The sequence below is a fragment of the Furipterus horrens genome, unplaced genomic scaffold (assembly GCF_987537825.1).
Source record: "Furipterus horrens unplaced genomic scaffold, mFurHor1.1.pri manual_scaffold_7, whole genome shotgun sequence".
Lineage (NCBI taxonomy): Eukaryota > Metazoa > Chordata > Mammalia > Chiroptera > Furipteridae > Furipterus > Furipterus horrens.
Window position 1 is genome coordinate 108,405,656 of NW_028327177.1, and position 14,216 is coordinate 108,419,871.

The window sequence follows — 14,216 nt, forward strand, 5'->3', positions numbered from 1 at the left end:
GAAGGCTGTTGAACATTTTTTGGACCTATTTTAAATTTCATGGCACCAGGTTTGACTGGATCCAGGGATACAAATAAGGTCTGTCATAAATTCATATTCATATTCATGTCCATAGTTATATTCTTCTCTCTCCCCTTCTTTTTTATTTTAGCTCCTCCAGCTGACAATATCTCTGCTTTGGAGGAAGGAGGAGAGAAGAGCTCCTGGCGGCGCTGGTGTGCTTTATTCTAGCTTTCTGACCAAAGAGATCAGACTTCATTTAATAAAACCACAAGGGAAGGCTCTGATTTGCCTTACTGGGTCACTTGGCCATACCTGGACAAATCATATTTCCAAGGGGAAGTGGTGCTCTGGTTGGCTGATCCTGAATCACATGACCATTCTTATGTCTAGAAGAAATAAATCTTGTAACTACTGCTCCTGCAAGAATTACATGGTAATGCTGATGGGAGAAATTTCTCCTCAGACTACGATTTCCATTAAATGTGATGGAGGCAAAAGGGACAATTCCTGAAAAGGTGATGGGTAAAGAGAGAATGTGGTACTTCCTGCCTAGCTAATGTGCGTGTGTGAGTTAGAATGTTGGTTGTTGAGGCAGCAGTAAAAGCCAAGATTAAAGAGGGGCCAAGGGTGCGATAATGGGGGATCTCCTATGCCAGACCCAGGAACCAACACCTATTTTGAAGCATGTGGCATTAGAATAAGTGCATGACATGATCACATCTATTTGTAGAAAGATTACCCTGGCTGTAATGTAGAGGCTGGATGAGAGAAAGCCAATTGGAGACAAGAATGCTGGTTCAGAAACTATTTCAGTGATACAGATGAAAAAAATCATTTAAATAAGAATTTTTAATGTCATTCCACAAGGTAGAATTTTAGGTATTCTTTGTTGTTTGGGAGATTACTGGGGAGGAGAATTTTCTAGTCCTTTTCACCAAGATATATGTTAGAAATGCCTTGGTTACTCCTTTCCCCCATCCCTCATTTTCTTAATGAATGTTTATGAGGCACTTAGACAAACCAAAGATTAAACCAGAGGGACGAATTTGTAATGATAAAATATCAGGCATCCTGGCAGGTCGGTGGGAGAGATATTTTTGGATAAGAAAGATAACTACCTCCTGGTTCCATAACCATCCCATAATAATTAAATATAAGAGACTGCTGCTTTTCACATCTTTTTTCATTTCATCCTCACAGCACTTAATGGCTACGCTCTCCTACATGAGCACCAAGGGCCTGGCTATCAGAGGATGACCATCAATTTCTGCACAGGATTCAACTCCAGTCACAGGCTTTCAGAACCCGGCCAAATACCAATCACAGTACCAGCAACAGCAAGAATAGCAATTTTAAAAGCTTAGTCACTGTTCTAAGTGTGCTATGCATATTATCTCAATTGATTCTAACCATAGTTCTGAAAGGTATTATTACTATTGTCATCTTGCAGCTGAGAAAACTAAGGCTCAAAGACATTGAGTAAATCGGTCACAGTCCCATGCTAGAAAGCAGTGGCTTTGAACCAGGTAATGTGATTCCTATTGCACGGCTCTCTCCACTCTGCTGTGCTGACTCTGTTAACACCCCACAGTCTAAGCTGAGAACATGAAACTCTGGGTGGAAACTCACAAATGTGGGTCGCATGTGGCATCTCCATGTGTTCTATGGAGCTAGCAGATGGATACTATTGTGAACTCCCCACTGGGGAACATTTTGTTCTCCGCGAATTTCCATGCAAGGTTAGGATTTCAATCACTGTCACTCCCCTGGGAAATGTCTTACAAGAAACAGCAAAGAAAAGCCAGGCAAGAAATATCCAGCATATGAGAGCAGGAGAATATAGGATAACAGCTTGCGTTTTCTCCCTGCATCTTCTAACAGGTGCTTGTGCAGTGAGAAGGGGCCCTGAAGATGTCCTTGAACAGAGTCCTGAAAAAGTCCATTCCTAGAGTCATCACGAGGAATGGAGTTCTTCAGTATTTCTGGTTCTCCTCCTCATAGGGCATAGAAGTGCTACACACACCTGCCCTTTTGAGGTCGGGTATGGCCGTGTGACTTGGGTTGGTCAGTGTAATGTGGGTGGCGGTGACGTGTCTCACTTCTGGGTGGAAGCCATGCTCCCTGCCTTTGCTGCAGTGCCCGGCTCAGGCCTCAGAGGAGCAGAGCCTTAGCCGACCTGTGAGAGGCATTGAGTGAGAGTTACACTTTTCTTAAGCCACTAATTTTGGGATTGTCAGTTACTAGATCGTAATCTGGCATGTCATGACTGATACCTCACATTTCTGTTCAACCAAAAGATCCCTGAGTCTTCCTGTTGAGAGAATTGCCCTGGGTCTCTAATTGAAGTTGATGTCAGGAAAGATCATGCTTTGGAGACCAATGCAGCTGGAGTTGGAGTGGAGCTATTGATTACCTCAAAGTCACACAAACCAAAGTATATTAAAAATGGAAAATTGAAATGAAAATTATAATGGCACTTTGATAGATGCACAGAGATTTAGTTTTTCAAAGACTTTCTATATCTATTATAATTTTAACCCAGAGTAACAACAAAATCAATATGTGACAGATTCTATTTTCTAATATCTACCACCCCATTTTCTCTTCTGCAATGTGAATTTGCCATTCCTCCATCAAGAGTGGATGGTTTCTCAACCCTTGATGCTAGGCTGGGCTTTGACTACTTTGACCAATAGAATAAACTCAGCAGAAGTTATGTTGTGCCAGTTGAGAGTAGTTCTTAATTGACTGGAAGCTCTGCTTCCTGCTTGCTATGTTTAGGCTCTAGGATGAGATACCATGTGGGGTGTGTGTGTGTGTGAGAGAGAGAGAGAGAGAGGGAGAGAGAGAGAGAGAGAGAGAGAGAGAGAGAGAGAGAGAGAGAGAGAGAGAGAGAGAGAGAGAGAGAGAAGTATCATTGTGCCAAATATGTGAGTGAAGGAGCAAGTAGAACTGAATCCTCCAGAGAGGCCCCACATGATGCTACGTAGGGCTAAGGTGAAATGCCCAGAAAGGTCTTTCCCCAAATCCTCAACCCATGTAATTAAGAGCAAAATAGATGGTTGTGTTTAGCCCCTTTACTTTGTGGTGGTATGCAGCACCAGATAACCAAAACATAAAATTACAGTAATACCTGGGAGGTTGGTAAAGCATGACCTATTTTAAGGCTTAATGATGCTAAATACTTTCCTCAGGGTCATAGCTCTCCTTGGTGGAATCAAAGGACTGGAATATGTGTTCTGATTTTCAACCTAGCACAGAGATTTCCCACAACAAAAGACCTCCTGGCATGAAAGATGTTTGGGGCCCATCTTGCAGAAGATCTGCATAAGAGGAAAATGAAGACCAGAAAGCCTAAGGGACTTGCTTAAGGTCACATGGGGAATCCCTGTCTTCAGACTCGGGGTCCAGTTCTCTGACCTGCTGGGGTCTAACTCCTCCATTATTTGAAAGAAGAGCCAAATTGTTTAAAAAAAAAGTGCCTTTGCTTCTTGGTACTACCTTTTAAAAGCAAATGATAATTCTTAGGGGGGAGGGGTGTTAAAGAAAAAGCTATAAGAATATCTTATTGCCAGAGGCTGAACACTTGAAGGGAAATGTGCTGGGGAAGGTGCCGCACACTAGGGCCCAGGGGATGAAGGTGAGGAGTAGGAGGCTGTAGTCTGTTTCCTTTGCAGGAGCCCGCCCAGCAGACACCCCTGTCTCAGAAATCAAAATGTAAATATCTCCACATGCTAAATATATGTACTATAACATATGTAACAATATATAATATAGTAACAATTATATATAATATATAATATTGTAACCATTTGATTGAATGGTTTAATCTCATCATTGATTTCTAATACGTCCAATCAGATTTCTCTCTCTCCCTATAATGTTGCCTCTAGGAGATTTCATAGCTTTCTGGTCACTTCTCAGTTATGAGAACCCTGTTTTTATGTTTTAAAAAGTCTAGTAAAGTCTAGATAAAAACTCTGTTCTCACCTTTCACTCTTCTCCTTCCAGTTCAGAATGACCAAACTTAGGGATCTGCTGTGGGAAAGGAGGGCAAGGTGACTTTTCCACTCTTCTTTGCTGTCCTTTCACATCTTCGGCTAGCTCCTGCTCCCTCTACTTTTGCCCCAAAGGTCCACCCACAGCCTCTTGCTGGTGGGTTTCCCCACCTGGAAGACACTACATTTGAGTAAGAGTCCATCAGGATGGCTCAGACCCACTAACTTCCGTGTCTTCTTGACACATGGGAATCTCACACATGTTTGCCCTCTTAAATGGTGACAGTGCTATTTCTCCTTGTCCTAACATGAGGGGCAGCTTTTCCAGGCTCCACCCTCATGATTTTCCTGGCATGACTCTCTAGGATCACTGTGTCATAAACTTGTAAATTACCAAGGACTCTCCCCATTGCATTGGTTAGCTATTGGTGCAATAATACTATATAACAAGTCACCCCAAACTCAGTGGCTTGTAACAGCAAGCACTTATTTTCACAACCATCTGACTTTAGTGCAACTGATACAAGTTTGCTTTGTTTGGGCAGCCCGGTTTCCAACGATGGTTCTAGGTAGTCTTAGCTCCTTGCTGCTTCTGGGGCTCAGGTTTGTTCCATGTGTGTTCCATCTGGGCCAAAACTAAAGGTGAAGCAGCTACCCTGGGGAAGCTATACCCAGGAGACGGCAGAAATGCAAGAGAACAAACCAAACCCTGGATGCACACTGCAAACTTGTGCTTGCACCGTGTTTACTGATGTCTCATTGGCCAGAGCAAGTCCCATGACTAGTACAAACCTGGGGGTGAGGAAGTAGGTATACACCGCTCACCATGGGGCCAAAAGAAGTCATGTAACTAACTCTAACATCAGTGGGGTGCGAAAGAACACTCCCATGGAGATGGCTGATGGAGGGAATACTTGCTCAATAGAAATCAGTTTACTACAGTCACTGAGATGGGGTTTGGTTTCTGCAGCTCAGCTTCCCGCTGGAGAATGAACTGCCAACCCTCCTCTCAGCAGCCCAATCTCTCTGAGCAGCGCCCCTCTTCCTGCTGTGAGGGGAGCATGGCGTCCTCTCCACTACAGAGGAATTCTCTGATCTTACTTTACGTTCAATGAACTCTGTTTGAGTGACTCATCTCCCCGTTTGTAACTGGGATTGGGTAGTGGTTACTGGACTGGTTTTCTGTCCTTTAGCAAGTCCTGCATGGATGTATCTAGGGGTTTTCTTTAAAATGGACATGGATGTGTCACCTTTTCTTCCCCCTCAGCTTTGGAGCTTCATTCAATCAAAAGAAAAGTCTAATTAACTAGTGTCCACAGGATTCTGTTGCAATTCCTCTCATAAGACCTGCTTCTTCCCGCTGCCCCAACACAAATCAGTGAGTGCTATTCCATGTCAGTACGGAAACACTTCTTTCACTCCCTTTACTGGCCACACATTGTTTCAGAGCATGGAGATGCTATTGTTTAAATAACCAACTTCTTGAGTGGTAGACCTTTAGGTTGTTTTTATTTTTTGTTATTTTTGAACAATTTTGCAATAAGCATCTCTGATATGTATCTTTGTACACTTGTCTATTTTCACATATATTCCTGAAAGTGGCATTGCTGGATTAGCAATGAACTATAAAAATGGATTTTTAGGTTTTTTTCTTGGAGAAATTCAAACCCAATATAATATTCTCACACAACATTTCTTTACAACCACTATTGCAGAAAGCATTGTTATTCTTTTTTTTTTCTTTCTTTTTGTAGAATGGCAATTCTGAGGTGAAAATAGTAAGTCCTAATGGCAAATCCGATAAAAGTTGAGAAGATAAAGGCACGAAAATCACCCCAGTTTCCCTCTTTCCTTTCTCTCAGCTTTGTTGTACACGCACTGAGCAGCAGTGACAGAGTGAAAGCATATCTAAGGTTAAAAGAGGGACCAGCCACTGAGGTCTCAGGGATTCAGATTCTCTGCAGCAGCAGTATTTGGTATCTTTCTTCTGAGCCAACTAACATGCCAAATGCAAGGGTGACAAGGATAAGCATTCAAACAATAAACAGCCACTTAATGGGATGGGCAGGCTATTGATCGTGACTGCACCCGGAGTCTCTGAATACCTCTGGTACACTTTGGAACACATAGCCTGACATTTAATAGTAATGAAAGGTAATATCCCAGCATCCAGAATCCATTTTGCCATCTTTGTTATTTGCGTAAGGCTAGTTGAATGTAATAACTTTAAAGCATTTCAACTTATTTCTTTTCTGATTATCAAAGAAATATATTCTCGTTTGAAAGCAGAGAGAAAGGATGAAGATGCAGAAAAGATGTACCCAGCGTTCCCACTACTGGAGGCTGATAGAACAAATGTTGGTGTTCTGGCTCTGACTTGTACAGATATTGTTGCTGAATCTGCAATAATGGAGTACCATGCCCCAACGGAATCTTCCTGAATTTCAGATAACACAGGTGATCATTTACAAGGCAAGAGATGGAGAAAGGGAGTGATAGATTTGCTCACCTTTATTTCAAAACAAAAGCCCTTGGAAGGTTAAGTAAGGGGAGGGGATGGAAGAAGCATAGGCTTGGAATCAGAGGAGCAGAGATGATGGAAAGGGCTTTCTCAAAAGGTTTACTTATTCAGCTTGCTTGCTGTAAGGCATCTCTGCTTGTTACTTTTGTTAAATTTCTTCGTGTGTTTATTGGCCAAAGTCTAGTAGGTTGAAGACAGTTTAACCTATTTTGATTGAGTAGCATGTGGCGAGCATATTGAAAGACAGGCTCCCCAAATTTGAACATGAAAATTGTTTCATCTTTTTCTGTAACTTGGTTTCTGTGACTCTAAGTTGAGCAAGATAAAAGAAAAAGGTAACACAGACGGACAACCCAACCGAACCCCAACCTTTCTGTCTGTGTTTGGGAGTCCAGGTACAGAGAACTGGCAAAGTGGCCATGAGAGAGGCTGAGGCCCAGGGACCCTGGAAATGGGATTTATTTGCAGGAGCTAAAAAGGGGGGGCCCTTGGATCTGGTATGATTCTATTCTGTTTAAACTGTGCTCTGAAAGGTTCCCACTTTAATTATATCAGGTGCCACAGGAGGCCAACTGCTCAGGCATTGCCTAGGTAACCCCTTATTGTGATGCTTACATGAGACTGGGGGTCCAGAAAGGGCAGCTAGACCCCAGCAGGGATTTCTGACCTTGTCACGTTTGAGGGTCTCCCTAAATATCAACATATTTCTGGCACCTCCACAGGTTGGTGCCTGTGCTTTTAGTAACTTTCTGTATTTTGCATTTGTTGCCACAGCAGCTGCCTGTGTTTGAAAAATGCAAGCGTGTGCAAGGGGAGGGTGCTGTGGTTTCTCCAGGCTGTGCGTGGTGCTCCGTGTGCTCACCAGATCCTGGAGCTCCTGAGTTGCTCTGTGACCTGACACTGGGCCTCTGGGCCAGATCTCTGGGAGCTCTTCACGGAGGTATGGTGACTAACCTCCTGCGACAGGCCTGAGAAAATGTACAAAGATGCCACCTCACTCTTAACTCAGTGCACAATCAATGAGTTCAGACATAGGCAAGTCCTCCTGAACTCAGGGCCCCTGAACTTGGAGCACCTGGACTCCTGCAAAGTGGGGCATGGAGGTGGAGTGAGGGAATTCTTGACTCCACTGACATCCTATGTGACAGCTTCTATGTCTGTGCTTTTGGTCAGGGTCTGTCACTTTTTCAGATCATTAAAGAGGGTCTGTAACTTGAAAAATGTTCAGAACTGCTTTTCCTTAAAAGAGGCCATTCACACGAGACTTGGCAGAATGAAAGGGTAGCAATTGGGTGGATTATTCTTGTAATTGTAGCAAGAAATTTCGGTTACTGATCATCTGTGTGCCTCGAGGCTGGTGCTGTCTCTGGGGCACCACCCTGGGGAGGTGACAACCGCTTTCCTGTAAATGTGTCAGGGACTGCGCCCTCCCATCCTGGCTGTTTCTGGAGAGCTGGGAGGGAATAGTTGGTTTTCATAGGTGGGGACAATCAATTGAAGAACTCCAATATTCTCAGGCAGGGCCTGGGGTGAGGTCCCTCTAATCCAACAGGTAGATTCTCACATGGAGGTGCTGGTCTGGTCTGGCGGAAGTTGGCTCTCATTTTGATTAAACACAGCTGTTCCCTTTTGCCCGTACAAGACCTGTAGCTTCCTTAAACTGTGACACAAACATTAGTTCAGGACACTGACTGTCTGACACTTGAACACCTGTGGCCCTGCTGTTACTGTTCTTTGTGGGGGATGGGCACCAGAAGTCTCCACTGACATGAGGCAACAGTGCAGGGGAAGCATCTGGGCCTTGTCACAGGAGCTTGGTGGGCTTTGGTGAGACATGTGTCCCTCTTCCAATGTCTCTGTGCCCTGGGCAGTCTGGCAGACTCCACTTCCTCTCCCCCCTGTCACCTGGGCGTTGCGTCTGAGAGCCTCCCTGGGCTCCGTGGGGCAGCCAGGAGCTGCCCTGCCCTGCAGGCATCGTCCCTTTCCACACGGTTCTGCTCCTGAGGGTGGACCAGTGTCTCCTGCATCTTGTCGTCTCTACATCAGCACAGTGCCTGTCACTTAGCACTTAGGAAAGTGGTGCCGAGGAAGGCATAGTTTTCCGGCCACAGAAGAAGACATGTCTAGAAATAGTAAAGAGTGAAGGAAAAGCATATTGTAGGCAGCAACCCCCCTCACCCCACCTGCTTCATTTAACTTAAGCCACAAAGGAGGGTTTGAGGAGGCAGGGGAGAATCCTGATCCAGATCCTGGGACATCTCCCTACCCCCTCTAGCTCTCGCTTTAGTTTCTCTTGCTTTCAGCTTCCTTCTCAGATCAAGTCCCCATGAGATGAGATGCAGTGGGCAGGCAGGTCAGGACCCTCACCTGTCATGGCCTGCAAGGGAACAGGCTGCGATCTATCTCAACTTCTCTGTGCCACTGACAAGCCGTGTGGCCTCAGGCAAGTTACTTAACTTCTCTGTGCATGAGTTTCCTCATCAGTAAAATGGAGAGAATGACAATGCCTACCTCACAGGGATTTTGTGAGAATTATATGAGCCAATACATGTAAAATTTTGATACAGTGCCTGGAATATGATTATGTGTTAGCTATTACTATTATAATTACTATTAGTATTCATTTCCAGCTCAACCATCTATATATGATCCTTATTAGAATAAACTCAAAACTTGTTTTTCATTGACCCTTACAATCTGGCCACAAAACCCCACCCAGGCTAGGCACTCATTGAAGAGGGAAAACACACACCGCTCTGTATTTCTCCTTTGTTCTCACACTACAGACACATTTCAGTCCTAACACTCTGGTCACCAAATGGGGGAGAGGGTCCCACACCAAGCAGTTCTCCACAACACCCAGTGGGAGTTCTATAATTCACTTCAATTCAGACATGATTAACCTGGAGTTAGCGTCGATCCCACAAGTTAAGAGCTCACTCCCATTTCAGACTCCAATCACAAGTCACAGACTGTCACCTCTATTTCCGACCAACTGGCTATAAATTAGGATTGCTACAACTCTTCCTTGAGTTTGATCCTTTGCTAGAATAGCTCACAGCGCCCAGGGAAAACATGTTTACCAGCTTATTAAAAGATACTATAAAGAATACAAATGAACAGCCAGATGAAGAGATACATAGGGCGATTTCCAGGCTGGTCCCGAGTGTAGGAGCTTCTGTCCCCGTGGAGTTGGAGTGCATCACTCTCCTAGTACATGGATCTGTTTACTAACCTGGATGCATCTTGGCCCCAGTACTACTGGGATTTTTATGGAGGTTTCATCAGGTAGGCATGATCGGTTATTAATTCCACTCCCAGCCCCTCTCCCCTTTCTGGAGAATACAGGGTGGGGCTGAAAATTCCAGTCCTCTAACCAGCTCCCATCTAGGAGCCCACCCAGAGTTGTTGCATCATCAGGACAAAAGATGCTTCTAGTGCTCTTATCATTTAGGAATTTACAAGGGTTTTAGGAGCTCTGTGCCAGGAACGGCAGAGACCTACATACATACACATTTCACATGCAGGCATCCAACATTAGTGCTGGTCCCCACCTGCTATGCCTACTTTTTGTTTCTCTGCTCCTTTACTTCTCTTCCATTTTCATGACCCCAGACATGTTCCACGCCTTCCAGAAAACCTGGCCTGCACACCAGGGCCTCTGTAGAGGTCGAACTTGATTTCCTCTCATTGTTTCATGTGTGGAAGCCCATGGTGGGAAGAATTGGCTTTGTTTGCTCCATGTGCCCAGGACACTTGGTCAATTCTTATTGAGTGAATTTGTTGTGTGCTTTGGTTCTCAGAGCGAAACTTCCCATGCCTGGCTTTATTAAGATGAAAGACACTCTTTATTTTGATTCTCTTGAAAGGAAAAAACAACAACAACAAAACCCTGAAACAGTTTCAGTTTTAGATGGAAAGCATTACTTCTGAGCTAAATGATTCTTTTTTTCCTGAAGGAAAATTTAGAAATTGTAGCTCCTAGTGGAATCAGAGGAATGTAAATGAAGTCATGCATAGATTCACAGCATCTGAATAACTCTGTTTTGGACCCTTATTTTTTTAACTTCTACAACTTGCTATAAAAAATTCAAGCTTCTGGGCCCAGTTCAGCTTTGCAGTAACATGTGTCCCTTGGGGCTTCTCCCCATATTGCATTTTTTCTTAGATTCAGTCAATTATTTGCCTTGGAATATATTAGCTTTTCCGTGAACTTCTCTACCCCCTGATTCTTCTGGTCATTTGCTGGTAAAGAAACCCTTTGCTTTCAAACCAAAATGACCTCACAGATCATTTGGAAACTGGGGTGACAGGAAAATGCCTTTCTTTACTCCCTTCCATCATGTCTAGGCTTTCCCTCCCTCCCCCCTCTCCCGTCTCCTGTGGCAGATATTTAACTATCTCTCAAAACCACACCTCTTTGATCTCCTAGTCCTTCAAGCCTCAAAACAGGTCCCCACTGGTTAGGGAACTCTTTGCTGACCTCGGAATGGATGGTGTGATTTCGAGGCAATGTGCACATGCACTTGTGTGGATATCCATGTGTATGTGTTTGTGTCTGTGTGTATAGAAGTGTATGTCTGTGTGTGTTGACATGCCGCATGAGCCTGAGTGTGTGTGGCATAGCCAAGTGTGGGGGCTAGGGGCTGGTAATGGCTTTCACAGGAAGACATGGCAGTGGGCACAAATAGGGATGCTTGTGTGTAAGAGTGCCCCTACCACCTTGGTGTGCATTATCTCTTGGTTTCCTGCTTATACCCCTTGTTTGTTTTGGAGAGGGGTGACTGTTGAAATGATAAGAGTTTAAATATCAGCATTTCCCCACATAACCTGCTTCTCACTCACCATGTCTTCCTTTTGATGTTTTGAGAGCTATGGGTCCCAACTCAAATCAATAAACATTTTTCAATACCTTTGGTACCCAGTTCTCCATTTGTTCCCGCCTTCCCCCTCTTCTGCAAGCCATCCTCACGGCAGCCTTTCCTCTGGCCGGCAGCCTTTCCTCTGGTCGGCACCCTATCTAGTGCCTGCCATTCTTCAGAAGCTAGCTCTGGTCTTCCAACAGCCAGAGGCCATCTTCCAACAATTCTGGCCACCATCACGTGGGTCCCAAATGGTTTTAGAAACTATAACTGTCTTGCTTGCCCTGCACTGCATAATCTGATCAGGGGTGTGAGAGGGGACCTAGGCACCTGCAGTTTAAAAAAGCTCCATAGAGGTGATTCTAATACCCACCTGCAGATCGGACTTGTAACTCCAAGGCAAAGCGATGTATTCAGATGCCTAACTGCTTTGCAGTTGGCCTTGTGATCGACTTGTGTTTAGGAAGCCACCCACACGCAGAGCTAGCTTCACGTCTCTCTAGTTTAGCCTGCAGAGCGTAGCTGAGTTCCCAGCACCTGATGTCATCAGTGCTGTAGAAGATATCCTAGCCACGCCCACTGACGACTCCTGAGCTTGTGCCCCAATCCAGACCTATCCTTTGAATCCTCATCTGCAAAGCTGTGCTCATTACTAAGCTGTTGTCCCAGCTCTAAACCCGTCTTTCTGGACTCAGTCTGCGACGCGGGGCTGCGGCTCAGCAGATGGCACTTTTCCCTGGCCAGCTGGCTCCTGGTGGCTCTGCTACTAGCAGACAATTCCTGGGCAGTTGAGCAGCTGCTGGCGGTTCCCAGCTTCCCCCACACTCCCAGAGGTGGCCTCCTGAAACTCCCTCCGATCCATGGCTTGGCCTGGCAGCCACCCCTGCTCAGCAGGGCTCTTCCTCCGAGCTTCTCCTCGTGCGAGCCCCTCCCACTGCCCTTCATTCCCCCAGTCTGGGAGGTGAAGCCGCTCCCTGCAGTGGCCACCTCTGTGCTATCCCAGTGTCCCTTTTCTGTCCTCAGTCCTCCAACATCTGTGTAACCAATCCCAATATTCAATTCTCTCTGTTAAAAGCGCTGGGTGGTTTCTGTTTTCCTGACTGAATCAGGTCGATACAGTACCCAGCTACCTCTATTTGATTCCACTCACTTGTCCCTTAGGCATTTTCATATTTTTAAACATGTATATTACTCATTTGAATCTGTTAATATTCCTCAGAGGCAGGGCCAGGAAGGAGCATTATTCTCATTTTTTTAAGGATCATCTGTAAAATATCTAACCCAACCACATCGTTGTATAGATGAAGACGCTGACACCCAGAGTGAGAGACTTGCTCAAGGTCACCCAGCGAGTTAGTGTTAAATGAACAGTTGGTGTTAAACCACACACTTGCCTCCCTTTTTATACCTCAGGAAGGGTCCTGGGCAGAGGCACTCCGTGTGACTCATAACCTCAGGGACCAAATGTGCAGCGGGGGTGGGTGGGTGGGGCAGTGGGTGAAAGGGGTCAAAAGGCACAGGTACAGTTAAATACGTCCTGAGATGTAATGTACAGCATGGCGAGTGGAGTTAATAATACTGTATTGTGTATTTGAAAGTTGCCAGGAGAGGAGATTTGAAAAATCCTTATCACGAAAAATTGTAACTGTGTATGATGTATGTTAACTAACCTTACTGTGGTGATCCTTTCACAGTATATACTCTAGTCACTCGTTATGTTGCACATGTGAAACTAATACAGTGTTATGTGTCAATTATAGCTCAATTAAAAAAATAAAGAAACTCCATGTTGCATTTGGTGGTATTGCTCAACTGCTGGTTAAGTTGGCTCCCAGAGAATCCAGCTGGATGAAAGTTTACGTGTTCTCTAGAGAGGCAGGACCAGGACGCTGTGGCTTGGCTGATTCTTGCCTCCTCCCTGGCTCTGTAAGTAGGTGTGATCATTGTAATGCAATATTCATACTTTTTTTTTTTTTTTAGTTTAATTTCATTTTAGTTTATCAGTAGTAAAATCCCTGCTGGCATGTCATTTAATTTGCTCCCTGTGCTAATGATGATTCTGAAGCTTTTTACAGAAATGATTATAAGGTAATACCAAAGCTGATGGTGAATTCAAGCCATCATTTACAGTAATAGGATCATAATGAAGCTCCCAGGGTAGTCCTTCTAGTAATACTGTGGGGGGCGGGGCTGGAACCTGCTTGGCTTCATCCCATATTATTAGAAGGTCCTCACTAGGGACTTGCCTGAGGAAAAGACCTTTCCTGGCTCTGACGCTGAGCCTCTGGACAAAATAAAAGGTTGTAAAGCAGTGGTCCTATGGGTGAAGGTAGGTGGGCCGGTCATACCTGCCAGGGAACAGCTCATGAACAGGATGGGATTAGAGGAGGTGGAGACCCAGGACTGCTTAAGCCTTTCCCAATTCACTCCGCTGTCTGTGCAAATTGACATGTAGTGGGGGTTGGTGGTGTTCAGAGGAGGGACATTGTGCTTGCCTCCCTTTCAGCACAGATACTTTACTCCCGGTATTAAAGTGCCGTGTAAGCCTCATCAAGCCAGGTACTAAGACAGAATAAAGGACACACCACCTTTGCCCTAGAGACTGGAGACAGAGAGCTCCTGAGTGTCAGGAAATGGAATAGATGTCTCTAAGCAGGAGGAGAGGTCTGTGTTTAGTGAGAACCCAGAGGAGGAGGGACCTGTCATCCCCACTTGGAGAATCAGAAAAGGCTTCCTGGAAGAGGTGGTTGAGCTGAGTCAGAAAGAGGGGGGGGTTTAGGAGAGGGCCATTCCAGGCTGATGGGGCCTCAGCAAGCAAGAAATGGTGGGGCT